The sequence below is a fragment of the Urocampus carinirostris genome, chromosome 4 (assembly GCF_059441175.1).
Source record: "Urocampus carinirostris isolate Australia breed hairy pipefish chromosome 4, RoL_Ucar_1.0, whole genome shotgun sequence".
NCBI lineage: Eukaryota > Metazoa > Chordata > Actinopteri > Syngnathiformes > Syngnathidae > Urocampus > Urocampus carinirostris.
The window spans coordinates 9137289-9151255 of record NC_142352.1 but is presented as its reverse complement, the minus strand read 5'-3'; the positions used below and the strand labels follow the sequence as shown (position 1 = coordinate 9151255).

The window sequence follows — 13967 nt, the reverse complement described above, 5'->3', positions numbered from 1 at the left end:
TTTTTCTTTTTTCCGTGTTTTTTTTCTACTTTTTTTTTTAATTCCTTTAAAAAAAATCTCATTGTGTTTATTTTTTCCGAGCTGTTACTTTTTTCTTTTTGTTCTCTATTTACTTTTTTCCTACATTTCTTTCTTTTCTTTTTTTCTGGCTTTTTTCAAAATGTATGCTTCTTTTTTCTCTTCCTTTTGTTTTTTTTTCCTCAGATTTTCACAACTTTTTCATTTTGGTATTTTTTTCTTTTTTGTTCTATTCCCCCCTTCTTTTGAGTCATTTTGTGCATAATTTTACATACTATTTGGTCATGGTGGGATTAAAGAAGCAAAAACAACCTGAAGAGCCGTTTAGGACCCAAAAGAGCCGGTTCCTTTTAGTGAGCCGAGCCGAAGAAGCCGGTTCTCGACAAACTCTACTAACTTTACTCAACTTCGTTCTACTTCGACTCAACTTCAAAATACCGCATTTAGGACACAGCGTCAGGGGAACCCGTGTATTTTTACCTTCATGCACTGTAACTTTGACTTAAGTCGCTTCTTAATTAGCAATTTTGAGCCCTCATTTTTGTGCGCTGGCTAGATTTTCTTGTGCGCTGAGAAAGTGCGAGCAGTGCGCAATTGCGCACGCGCGCAGCTTAGAGGGAACACTGCTTGTCAGCAATAGTCAGAGGGTTTCGGATTTACATCTGCATTCACATCAATGAATGGAAATGCACTGCGTCTGACCTATCGGAATGAACTTAAATAATCGATAAGATAAATGAGAGTCTTCATTTGTTTGGTATGCAAATTACTTAATTCAATGACAAGCGGTTCTGTGTCTCGGGTCCAAGTTCCTTTGGCACTGCGCCAATATGTGGGGATTTTGACACCGACAGTGCTCTCTGTTGGCTTCACATTGCCTTTGCATTTCTTCTTTCCTTATGATTAACGGCAGTCGGCATTAATTTGTACAACATTGCGACATGAAATGAAATGATCTGCATTTATATAGCGCTTTTCAAGTCAAGACTTCCCAAAGCGCTTTACAGTGTGCTTCACATTTCCCAATAGCAGCCGTGCAGCCATGTAAGGGGTTCAGTGTCTTACCCAAGGACACTTCGACATGTAACACGGAGGAGCCGGGATTCGAACTGCGATCTCTTGATCCCAAGACGAGCGCTCTGCCTCCTGAGCCACTGCCGCCCCATCACCCTATACGGGCCCACGCCCAAGAGGACCGGTGCACGCTACACCAATATGTAGGGATTTTGTTTTTATTTCTACCTACAACCACCCCCATCTAATAATACACTCTCAATCTTGGGATCAAGAGGTTGCAGGTTCGATTCCCGGCATTAATTTGTACGCCATTGTGACATCACCCCGTACGGGCCCGTGCCCAATAGGACGGGTGCATGCCACACCAAAGCAGGACACTATTAATGTGTATTCATGTGAGGATTATGTATCAATTAGGGCGGCATTACCTCAGGAAGTAGAGCGCTCATCTTGAGGTCGCAGGTTCGATTCCCGGCTCCTCCGTGTTCCATGTCAAAGTGTCCTTGGGCAAGACACTGAATCCCTAATGCCCCAGATGGAAGTTAGTTGCTTTGCATGGCTGACGCTGCTATCGGTTAGTTAATGTGTAAAAGGGAAAAGTGTGAAGCACATTGTAGGGATTTTTTATTTCTACCTACAACCACCCCTTTCTAATTATACACATAATAATACACCTTCAATCTTGGAATCAAGAGGTCGCAGGTTCGGTTCCCGGGTCCTCCATGTTAAATGTCGAAGTGTTCTTGGGCAAGGCACTGAATCCCTTATGCCCCCGATACCAGATAGTTGCCTTTAATGGCTGACACTGCTATCGGTTAGATCACAGGTGTCAAACAGGCGGCCCGCGGGCCAGATCAGGCCCGCTAAGGGATTGAATCCGGCCCGCGAGACAACACTCAGAGAAGCGCAAGAGAAAAACAAGCTGCAGGTTGAAATATGTCAACTTGATGTTGCCAAAGCCAGATGCCTCTCACATCAACACTGTACTTGTATTTATTTCTTTCTCTCTCTCTTTTTTTTTCATCCTTTTTCTCCCACTCTGTCTCTGTCTCTTCTACTCTCTGTGTCTCTCTTTTTCTCTTCCTTTTTTGCTCTTTGTCTCTTTCTCTCTCAGTGTCTTTTAACCTCTTTTGCTCTAACTTCCTTGTTTCTCTTTTCTCTTTCTCTCTTCATACCCTTCGCGCTTTATTTTCTGTTTTCTCTCCCTCTGTTTTATTATTTCTCTTTGGATTTCTTTCTTCCCCTCCCTTTCTTTTCCCCATCTCTCATGACTTTTTATCTTTTGTTTCTCACGCTCTCTCCCTCTCTCTCTTTTTCTTTCTTTGTCCCGCCCTCTCTCCTTTTCCCTCCCTCTTTCTCTTATTTCTTTATCTCTCTTTCTTTCTCTTCAATCTACTAGTCCGGCCCCCGACAGAATGTTTGTTCTATCGTGTGGCCCCCGAGTTAAAATGAGTTTGACACCCCTGGGTTAGATAGTATGTAAAAGGGGTAAGTGTGAAGCACATTGTAAAGCGCTTCGGGAGGTCTTCATTGACTTGAAAATCGCTATATAAATGCAGACTATTCATTCATTCATACACACGGTCTGCTTCGACACTGAAAAACACAATTTTTATCTGCCTGCCAATGACATCTGAAAAAATCATCTGACCGCGTAGGTCCAAAAATATTTGCAAATGATGTTCACGTTCTCCGTTTCTCTTTTAAAATATGTTTTCAATTTAGAATAAAATAACCTCTAGTTGTTTAGAGAATTTGGTCGGGTCAATAATGTCAATCATTATGTTCGGGTCGAGCTTCTTTCTCGTTGACTTTTTATGTTTTTCATTATCCACCCGTCATTGTTTTTCTTTGTCTCTGTGCCTCTCTCTCTGATGGCTGCGTCTCTTAAAGACATACTGCTGTTGTGGTTTATGTCATGAACCAGATCAGGATCAGGACCCAAACGCGTGACGTTACTCACACGAGCCTTTAATTTTACAGGAAATGGTGAGTCATGCATGTTAGGCAGCGATCTGGCGTAAAATGATAGGAAGCCAGAGGCGGACGAGATTGATACCAATTGCCCGAGTTGCTATCGGACGGATGGGGTCGATACTGGACAGGCCGGGACAGACAAGATAGATAATGAAACAGGATATCGAAAATAAACAGGACAAACTAGACCGGAGTGAACACTGGAGAGAATAATAAATGCGACAAAAATAGACGGGAACGAAACTAGAAACCGATATTAAATAGGACGAAAATAAAAAGGAACAATACCGGACAGGAAACGCCGACAGGAAACAGGACTGAGTCAAAACCCACGTCTTGCGGGACAGAGGTTCGTTGACGGACTGCCAAAGGAAAAATGAGGCCACTGAGCTTAAATCGACGAAAAGCCAATCTGTAAAGGAGCCCCAGCTGCCGCCACATGGGCGAGGCCAATTGGCCGTCATGGCAACCGTGAGAGTTCATGATTCAATTTTCAACCTGTCAAATGATGGACAGCCTCAAAATGTTCCTGTCAACTCTTTAAAAAAGCTGTCAATGATATATTTTTTAAATTTTTCTTTGGGTAAATGTAACTTCTGCAGACACATAATAAGATGGGAATTTTTATACAGTCTTGTTTAGCTGAGATTTGGTTACAGAAGACAGGCTTTGCGTGTTGCGAGTCCGCACGTCACCTTACTCGCCAACTCGAAATCTGATTGGCTAAACCAACTGCTTTAATTAACACTGATGTTATCATCAAGGCCTGCAAATCTCATTATGAAGGCCTCCAGGTAAATGTCTGGCAACAAATAATGGCTGAAATGTGATTGGTTAAATGTCAAGTCAAGTTAATTAGTATAGCTCTCAATCACAAGAAGTCTCAAAGAGCTGTACAGACTTCAGACTAATATTACACCATTTCCTGGTCTAAAACCTACACGAGGGCAAGGAAAAACATGAAATAATCTCACACACTACTATTCCATAGCATATGAATAAACTATATTTTATGTTGACAATATCTGTGTATTATTTGCCCTCATGTTGGTTTTAGATCAGGGGATGGTGTCATAATAGTCTGTGGTTTGCAATAATCTGTGGTCTGTGCTGTCATAATGACTGATGTGACTCAACTGTGCCCGCTCATTTAGCGCCACCCGCCACGGGTTCTGATTGGCTCCCTGTCACTATTTGAACTCAGTCCTGCCAATCCCCTGTTGTCAGTTCGTGTGTGAACCTCTGTTTTTCCAGGCAAGCTTTTTTTTTCAACCCCTGACTCCCGCCTGTCCCGTTTTTGCTCCGGTTTGTCTCCGGCTACGACCTGTTTTGATCCTGACCACGTCTGCTCTTCCATCCTGGCTTACGACTCGTTTCTGACCCCGACCATGTCTTGCTCTCTCAGTCCCGGCTCCCGACCAGTTTTCCGCCCCTCACACCGCCATCGCTCGCTACGGAAGATCCACTTCCGTGTTCGGATCACAATCCGACTACGAGAGCAACTTGCTTCCCGTGCCCAGCAAACACCGGATCGTGGACGCAGCCCTTCCTCTCTCTTTCAATAAAACTTGTGGTAAACAAGTGGGTCCTGTTTCGGTTCTGGTCCTGACATTTCCAGCCCTTTAAGGCTCTTTGTGATTAAGGGCTATACAAATAAATATGACTTGACTTGACTTGACTCGACATCTGGAACCAGGTGAAAAACAATGAAAGGAATCAATGGACGAAATGTAGTCAAAATACCATGATTTTGACATACCTGTCAACCTCCACAGCTCCTTGCCCTAACAAAAAGTTGTATTTTCCCTTACAAATACAAAATAATCTTACACCATATTATTTTTTTCAAACGTGTTAATTTATGTAGTTTAACATGTTATATTGTACATGTGTTTCGTTATATCATATATATTGTTAATTAACATTTTGTTGTGAGATACTGAGTTGCTCGACATGAATGAGGTTTGTTATAAAAAAGGTTCAAAAATAAAGTATCGTAAATTCCGGACTATAGAGCGCACCTGATTATAAGCCGCACCCACCACATTTCGGGAGGAAAACCGATTTTGTACATACACAAGCCGCATCTGTATATTATCCACATGCGCCCACATTGAAAAAATGCAATACAAACACAAATTTTGTGGGTTTTTTTTTGGTTTGAACAAATTTATTGACACTAATAACAGAAAACAATCATGACAATCTCAACAGCAATTAAGCACATTCACAATATTATATTTCAATATGACGTTTTTAACAGCAAACACAATGTGAGGTTTGAACAACCCTTCTCAAAAATCTTAATAGCAATCAAGCATATTCACAATTTCATTATCCGATATAGTCCAAAAATCACAGCAGGCAAAATGAACTGAAAATTTTACTGGTATTTAAGATTTAATGCAGACCTGCAGAGTCCAGGTGCCCGTTGAAGGTAATCAAAGGAAAAAAGTGTATATTCCCAAAGGTAAGGGTGGGAAAAATATATATCCACTATTGTCGGCCGCGTCCACAAACACGTCTCACCTTTACTCCACTTCCCGTCAGCCCGCGTTTGCCCCGCCCCTTCTTTCTCATTGGCTCGTACAAAACATATCAGAATAAGTTTCTAAAATAAATACATTACAAAAATATACAGTTGCAAATACATATTATACATGGTTACACATATTTACAAGGAAAGTTTTCAAACCCTCAATAATAATATTAACACTTTCATCCTAAACCGTGCCTGTGGAGGGTACCAAAACGCTACTAGCAACACGCTCGCAACACAGTAGATAGCTCTGTTAAATAAATTTAACATTACTTGTAGTAAGCACGGTAAACCGTCCTCATCTTCCTCCTTATAACTGACGTCATCAAAGTCGTCTTCCTTCAGTATGTGAAAGAGACTTTGTCATATAGGCGTCCCACGCTCCCTTATTCAAAATCACAGACTTACGTGCGGTATCTCTGCTTCCTTCTATATCGGACTGCTCGATTGCGTTTAGCTTGAAAGTTGCGTCATGTGCCTTTGTTTTTGTAATCTGCATGATGGCGATATGTCTACGCTAATTCAATTTGTGCACAAGCTAAGAAGTTGCAGTCTAAATCTTACCTTTTGTACTCGAGCGCCGCTGGCGGCCGTTAGAAAAATTACATAAATTGGCCGCATCACTGAATAAGCCGCAGGGTTGAAAGTTTGGGGAAAAAAGTAGCGGCTTATAGTCCGGAATTTACGGTAGCTTGGACGTTCACTGTAGAAGGAAAAAAATACATGCAAATATAATTAAGTAGAATAACACATTTTGCTATTCAAATTATTCATTCATTTTCTGCATTAAATTATTGTTTGTAATATAATGATTAAAGGGATCACCACAAACCTGTCTTTTTTCATTTTCTCCTTTTATACTTCATTTTTTTCTTAACTTCTTTTTACAACATAATCATTCGTAATATAATGCATCAAAGCGAGTGAGCCGTTTGAGAGCCGGCTCTCTTTAATGAGTTGAGCCGAAAAAGCCGGTTCTCTAAAAAGAGACGGACTTCCTTTCAATACATAACTACCACATGAAATCCGAGGCGGCAGACACATGCGCACAGTCGATTAAAGGTTAAAGGGATAACCACAAACCTGTCTTTTTTCATTTTCCCCTTTTTATACTTCCTTTTTTTCTTAACTTCTTTATACAACATAATTATTCGTAATATAATGCATCAAAGCGAGTGAGCCGTTTGAGAGCCGGCTCTCTTTAATGAGTTGAGCCGAAAAAGCCGGTTCTCTAAAAAGAGACGGACTTCCTTTCACTACATAACTACCACATGAAATCATGTCGCATCAAACCGCTAGCTTCGTTTGCAACGGAAAAAAAAAACGATTCCGAGATAGAGGCTACCGCGGCGAACTCGTTTGACTTGATTGATTTGCCGTTTGGTGATAGTCGGTGTATCCCGGAGGGTACCCATCATTGACAAATTTGCGTTTTTCCGTACCGTATTTCTCGTACGTCGTACACGTCTTAAAATGCATAATAAACATAATTTGTACGGCAAAAACGTAAAGGTTGACAGTTATGCTTCGACACTATTCAATTAATGAATACGATTCTTGCATTGCCCTTTTGATTGTCCGGTTGCTATACATTAAATCAGTGGTGTCAAACTCATTTTAACTCGGGGGCCACACCATAGAACAAACATTCTGTCGGGGGCCGGACAAGTAGATTAAAGAGAAAGAAAAAGAGAGATAAAGAAATAAGAGAAAGAGGGAGGGAAACGGAGAGAGAGGGGACAAAGAAAGAGAGAGAGGGAGAGAGCGTGAGAAACAAAAGATAAAAAGTCGTGAGAGAGGGGGAAAAGAAAGGGAAGAAAGAAATCTAAAGAGAAATAGAAAGACAGAAGGAGAGAAAAGAGAAAATAAAGCGCGAAGGGTATGAAGAGAGAAAGAGAAAAGGAAAAAAGGTAGTTAGAGAAAAAGAGGTTAAAAGACACAGAGAGAGACAAAGAGCAACAAAGGAAGAGAAAAAGAGAGACACAGAGAGGGAAAGAGATAGAGTGGGAGAAAAGGGGTGGAAGAGAAAAAGAGAGAGAGAGAGAGAGAGAGTGAGAGAGAGAGAGAGAGAGAGAGAGAAAGACAAAGAGCAACAAAGGAAGAGAAAAAGAGAGACACAGAGAGTGAAAGAGACAGAGAGGGAGAAAAGGGGTGGAAGAAAGAGAGAGAGAGACAGAGAGAGAGAGAGAAGAGGGGTGGAAGAGAGAAAGATAGAGAGAGAGAGAGTGAGAGAGAGAGAGAGAGAGAGAGAGAGAGAGAGAGAGAGAAGGGGTGGAAAAGAGAAAGAGAGAGAGAGACAGAGAGAGAGAGAGAGAAGAGGGGTGGAACAGAGAGAGAGAGAGAGAGAGAGAGAGAGAGAGAGAGAGAGAGAGAGAGAGAGAAGGGGTGGAAAAGAGAAAGAGAGAGAGAGAGAGAGAGAGAAAAAAGGGATGGAAAAGAGAAAGAGAAAGAGAAAGAGAAAGAGAAAGAGAAAGAGAAAGAGAGAGAGAGAGAGAGAGAGAGAGAGAGAGAGAGAGAGAGAGAAACGTACAAGTACAGTGTCTTTGTTCGAGGCACCAGGCTTTGGCAACATCAAGTGGACATATTTCAACCTGCCGCTTGTTTTTCTCTTGCGCTTCTCTGAGTGTTGTCTCGCGGGCCGGATCCAATCCCTTAGCGGGCCTGATCTGGCCCGCGGGCCGCCTGTTTGACACCTGTGCATTAAATAAATGTGGATCATTTCCACAATGGTCAACGGTTGATTTATTTTTACCCATGATCAAATTGAAAAATGCAGATGAGACATCATTAAAGATTGGTCTTGGGAGAGATGGTTTCAATTGCACAGCGAGCAGTCCTGCATCCATTTGTGCGGGGGTCATCAAGCATACAGCAAATGTATTATTTTTCTGTGTAGTGGCGAATTGTCCTCTTCTCATAAGCACTATGACAGCTTAATGACTGTGACTGATTTGCTGCGTTCCACCCAGCGTGTGTTCGGTGCTCATTGTTTCTGATGTTGCCTGACAGACGGTTCCGCTAATGATGGAGCTTGCGTTTTCTTTCACTGCTTATCTCAGTTCTTTCTACAACAAGTTTGAAGAACATCAGGGACGCTGTATTGTGCTCAGGATGGAAATGTGAGTGTTTGCTTCTGTGTTAACTGTGGCAGCTGTTTTTGTGGTGGGGGATGAGTGTGCTGAGCTTATCATAATTCCACCAGTAGACTCACTGGGCGTCAGTGGTGGGTTGTGAGGGCCTTCTCTGCTGCCCATATGAAATATCTAAATCATGTGATGGGATGATATTTTATTAAATCGTTTCGATTTGTCTCTTCTTTCTAACTGTGGTTGTCAGGACCGAGTCAAGTCAAGTCAAATTTATTTCTATAGTCCTTAGTCACAAAAATGTCTCAAAGGACTGCACAGGATTACAATGCCACAATTACCTGATCTTAAACCAACATGCGGGCAAGGAACAACTCATAACCTCAACGTGAGGAAAAAGAAAAACCCTGAGAAGGGACCTCACAAGTGGTATCCCCCTTTCAGGATGACCAGGGTGAATCACAATTAGCATTACTTTACACAAGCATAGTAAACACTAGGTAACATGTTGAAAATGTGTCCAGAAAGTGCATGACAGCAGCGACGCCCCAGCCTGTAAACTAGTCCAGAAAGCCTATGACGGCCACGACGCAGCTTCCCATCTACCAGCTGGTCCATGCAGGCGTTCACATGCTTCAGGTCAAACGCTGGTCCGCTGACTCATCTCCAAATCGTCCTTCTCTTTCGTATCACCACCAGGCAGGTAGTCGGAAAAAGACAGGACAATACATAATATGAGGTGGGCATCGATCATAAGCTTTGGTATAGAAGTGTGTCTTAAGCCTTGATTTAAAAACTTCCATTGAGGTTGCCCAGAACAGAGACAGGACCCACTTACGTTGCGTTTCTCACAAGTTTTATTGGAAGAAAGGGAAAGGGTTGCGCCCACGATCCAGTGATTGCTGGACGCGGGAAATAGGTCACTTTGAACACGGAAGTGGATCTTCCGTGGCGAGCAATGGCGGTGTCGGGAACAGAAAAATGGGTCAGTAGCCGGGACAGGAGAGCAAAACGTGGTTGGGGTTGGAAGCGAGTCGTAAGCCTGGAAAGGAGAGTATATGTGGTCGGGGACAAAATAAGTCGAAAGCCGGGCGGGAGATTAGACATGGTCAGGATCAAAAATGGGTCGAAGCCAGGGGGATAGATAGGAGCAAAAAACAGGTGGGAGTCAGGGTCGAGAAAAGGCTTGCCTAGAGTATACTGAGATTCGCAGATGGACTGACAAAAGGGGACAGATTGGAGTGGGTATATATAGGGACAGGGAGCCAATCAGGGAGTCCGAGGCAGTTGGCGCCAAAGGAGCAGGCCAGGTGAGTCAAATCAGTAATCATGACAGTAGTCACATAGTACTTTTAAGACATGTTATGCTACATCTCTGCAGTGCTATCAAAAAACCCATAATGCGCACCGAAGTTTCAGATTTCATTCAAATGTAAGGCAGTGCGCCCTGTCTTTCATGCAGAGTTGTGAACGGCGACCAACTCAGTGGCCTTAGGGTTGGGTGCTCAATCCCAAGAACAGGAGGTCACAGGTTAGAGCCTTAGCTGAGTCAAGACATACGTTTTTGGGTGAAACCCCATGTTTGCCACAAGCCCGGAACGGAGACAGGACCCAGTAGCGTTTGTTTACTCAGTTGTATTGATAAGAGTGGCACTTCTGTGTCGAGCAAGGATGATCGTAAACTTGCACGAATACTAGTCGTTGGACGGGAGAGCAGGGGTGGTATTGAGTTCTGAAACAAGGACGGCAACGGGTATCAGGAAGAAGAAAATAGGGCAGGAAAAATGACGGACGGAATGAGCTTGCCTAGCTGGGAGCATATGGTCGCAACGATCAGACTGCGTCCTTTTGAAAGCCGGGGGTTTAAAAGGAGTCTCTTAGCCAATCAGCTCTCGGGGCTGTTGGTACCAATTGGGCAGTCACAGGTGCCTTGAATCGGCATTCATGACAGTTTTGTTGTCAGATCATTCACATTTCCGACTATTATGCGTCTCCTGTGACTTTTAGCCGTCTCTTACTATGCGTATCAATAAAGCATGTAACCATTCAGGGAAATAAAGTTTGATACCTCAAAAATCTTCCTCTTAAATTATATTTTTTTTGCCATGACCCTTAGAGGGAGTAGTTTAGTGTAGAACCGCCACTGATATAAACAATACAAGTATAACTAGTTGTTGTACGTTCATTTGTCCACTTCTTTTGCCATCTTTTAGAAATATGGATCCTAAACACACTTATATAACATGATAACATGCAACTTACTTCGCTTCATTAATAAATACAGCAACCCGGAGCCAAAATAATATACCAGGTTCGAACAGGAACTTGAAATCCTTAAAAATGCTTGCAATATAATCGATTTTCAAGCTTTAAAACATGCTTGAGTTTTGGGTGAAGTACTTGTATTTAGTTGATATTGTTCGCATGTCTGTCAACAAGTCTGCCAAAAAATGACGCTGACAGTGCTCTCTGTTAGCTTTGCGTTGCCTTTGCATTTCTTCTTTCCTTATTATTAACGGCAGTCTGCATTAATTTGTACGCCATTGCGACATCACCCCATACGGGCCCGCGCCCAAGAGGATGAGTAATGCTACACCAAAGCAGGACACTATTAAATGTGTATCCGTGCAAGAATTATGTATCAATTAGGGCGACATTAGCTCAGGAGGTAGAGCGCTCGTCTTGGGATCAAGAGGTCGCAGGTTGGATTCCCGGCTCCTCCTTGTCGAAGTGTTCTTGGGCAAGACACTGAATCCCTAATGAAGGTAGTTGCCTTGCATGGCTAATGCTGCTATTGGTTAGTTACAGTGTAAAAGGGAAGGGGAGTGTGAAGCACATTGTAAAGCGCTTCGGGAGGTCATTGACTTGAAAAGCGCTATATCAATGCAGACCATTTTCATTTTTCATTTTCACAATAATGGATATTTATTATGTCAAAATTACTGTAGCGTTTTGTAGTGGTAAATTATAATTGGGAGAACTTCCTGCAACTGAAAATGTTATTATTAGTCATTTTACACCTATATGAATAGTAAATGGTAAATGGTCTCCATTTATATAGCACTTTTCAAGTCAATAAAGACCTCCCAAAGCGCTTTCCAATGTGCTTCACACGTACCCATTTACACACACACTCACACACCAATAGGGAGTCAGCTCAAACCAGGTATGTTTGGGATTTACTCAAGATCTAAAAATCATATATTGATGAATGCTCGGACAAGATTAAACATTGCAGATGAAAATCACGTATATTTTTGTGGCTCTAGTAAATGCATGCATCAAAATGGATTTTTTCTTTAATGGTCCTGGAAAATATAAAAAAAAATGGCTTTGAAATTCCTTGAAAAGTGCTTGAATTTGGCCATGGATAACAAAGACGAACCCTGAACCCAGTCTAGTACAAGGTATGGTCATTTTTACACTTTACTCACCAATGTGGTCTCATACTGGAACAAAACTTGGTCTAGAAAAGTCATATTACAAAGTACTTTTAAAGAAACAGTACTGGCATTTAAATATTTCATCCCTCCTGAACCTTAAATATTTCATTCAAACAAGGTAAAACTGACTCTCTACTCACATTGATATAAATTGGTAAGTGGGAAGGTTGTTGAAGATTTGGCAAACAATAAAACAATTTAGAAGTTTCAACATCCAGGGGGTAAACGGGTTCCCCTTCGCACAAATAATTTAACAGTACATCCTGAAGACAAGCAATTTCACTAAACTTCTGCACGGCTTCATTCAAGTGAAAAATATACAAAGCCAGCGGTAGCCTGCTGGATAATGAGATAGATGCTTTTACTTTGCTGCTTCGTGTTTGAAGACGCAGTTGAGCTAAATGTGCATCCAGCATATTTAGGGCAAGCCTTTAGCGTTTGTTTTTTAAATTTGGGTGTGATCATGTCATGATTACCGATGTGAATCACCTGTGCCCGCTCATTTGGCGCCAACACCGCGGGTTCTGATTGGCTCCCTGACCATATTTATACCCAGTCCTGTCAATCCCCTGTTGTCAGTCCGTCTGCGAACCTCTGCCTGTCCCGTTTTTGCTCCTGTTGGTCTCCGGCTACGACCTGTTTTGATCCCACCCACGTCTGCTCTCCCGTCCTGGCTTACGACCCATTTTTGATCCCGATTACGTCCACTCTCCCCTTTTGGCTTACGACTCGTTTCCGACCCCGACCACGCTTTGCTCTCCCAGTCCCGGTTACCGAACAGTTTTTCCGTCCCTGACACCGCCATCGCTCGCTACGGAAGATCCACTTCCGTGTTCGGATCATAGTCCGAGTCCGAGAGCGACTTGCTTCCAGCGTCCAGTGAACACCGGATCTTGGGCAAAGCGCTTCCTGTTTCTTTCAATAAAACTTGTGAGAAACGTTACGTAATTGGGTCCTGTTTCCGTTCCGGTCATGACAGATCAAAGTTTTTTGAAAAAAGGGGAAACATTTGAGAATCATTTTGCTTGCCTATTTCATTTCTTAAAGGGACACTATTTCACCACTGGATAGCATTGTGTTGTCCAACTGAAGTCAAGTGCTACAAAGCAAAACAAAGTATAAAAACATTGAAGAAGCAACATGCGATTCCCTCTTGGGCTTGTTTTAACAGTCCTGCTTTGTGATTGTCCGTTTCACCGTTAATTGTGATGGAAATATATCACTCATTTAGCAACCGTAACGGCAACGGCAAAAATGAAATAACTAATAAAAAATGCCGGCTTTTGTGCCATTTGCAACCAGGGAGAAGCAGTGAATGGAAGCTAACATACAATTTTGAATTATTTTATTTTGAATTATCTTATGTAGGGTTGGGTAGGGTTACTTTAACTGGATTGCTTTCAATTACTTTTGGAGTACTCCAGTACCAAATATGCTAATAAAAGACAAAATAAACTAAATATGAATAAAATTACTAAATTTTGTGCAGGCTTGGGGAGTAACGGAATACAAGGAACGGCAAAAATGTTGTTGGCAAACTGTTTGGATTTATTTTCATTTTGTTTCTGTCGCATTTTATGTTAGTTTTGCCAGAGATCAAAGCGATCAAAGCCAGGAGAGAAAGCCTACCACGTGTTGTGAGTCATAATTGTATTCATATTGAGTTTTTTTTGTCTTTTATTAGAATATTTGGTATTGGAGTAATCCAAAAGTAATTAAAAGTAATTCAGTTAAAGTAACCCTACCCAACCCTGATCCTATGTTATTTAAAGTATTGTTGGACAAAATATGATTAACATTCAGATATGTCTTACTCCAGAAGAGATGGTCTTGCAAGCCCTTACGGCCCACTATTGCAAGACACCAACTAAAGGGTGGAAATGATAA

General features: G+C 42.0%; 1 protein-coding gene across 2 annotated transcripts in view; it reads left to right on the top strand.

Annotated features, from left to right (window-relative positions):
* Nucleotides 1–13967, top strand: part of luzp2 (leucine zipper protein 2) — a 317514-nt gene that overhangs the window by 112969 nt on the left and 190578 nt on the right. The gene's annotated exons all lie outside the window — the stretch shown is intronic.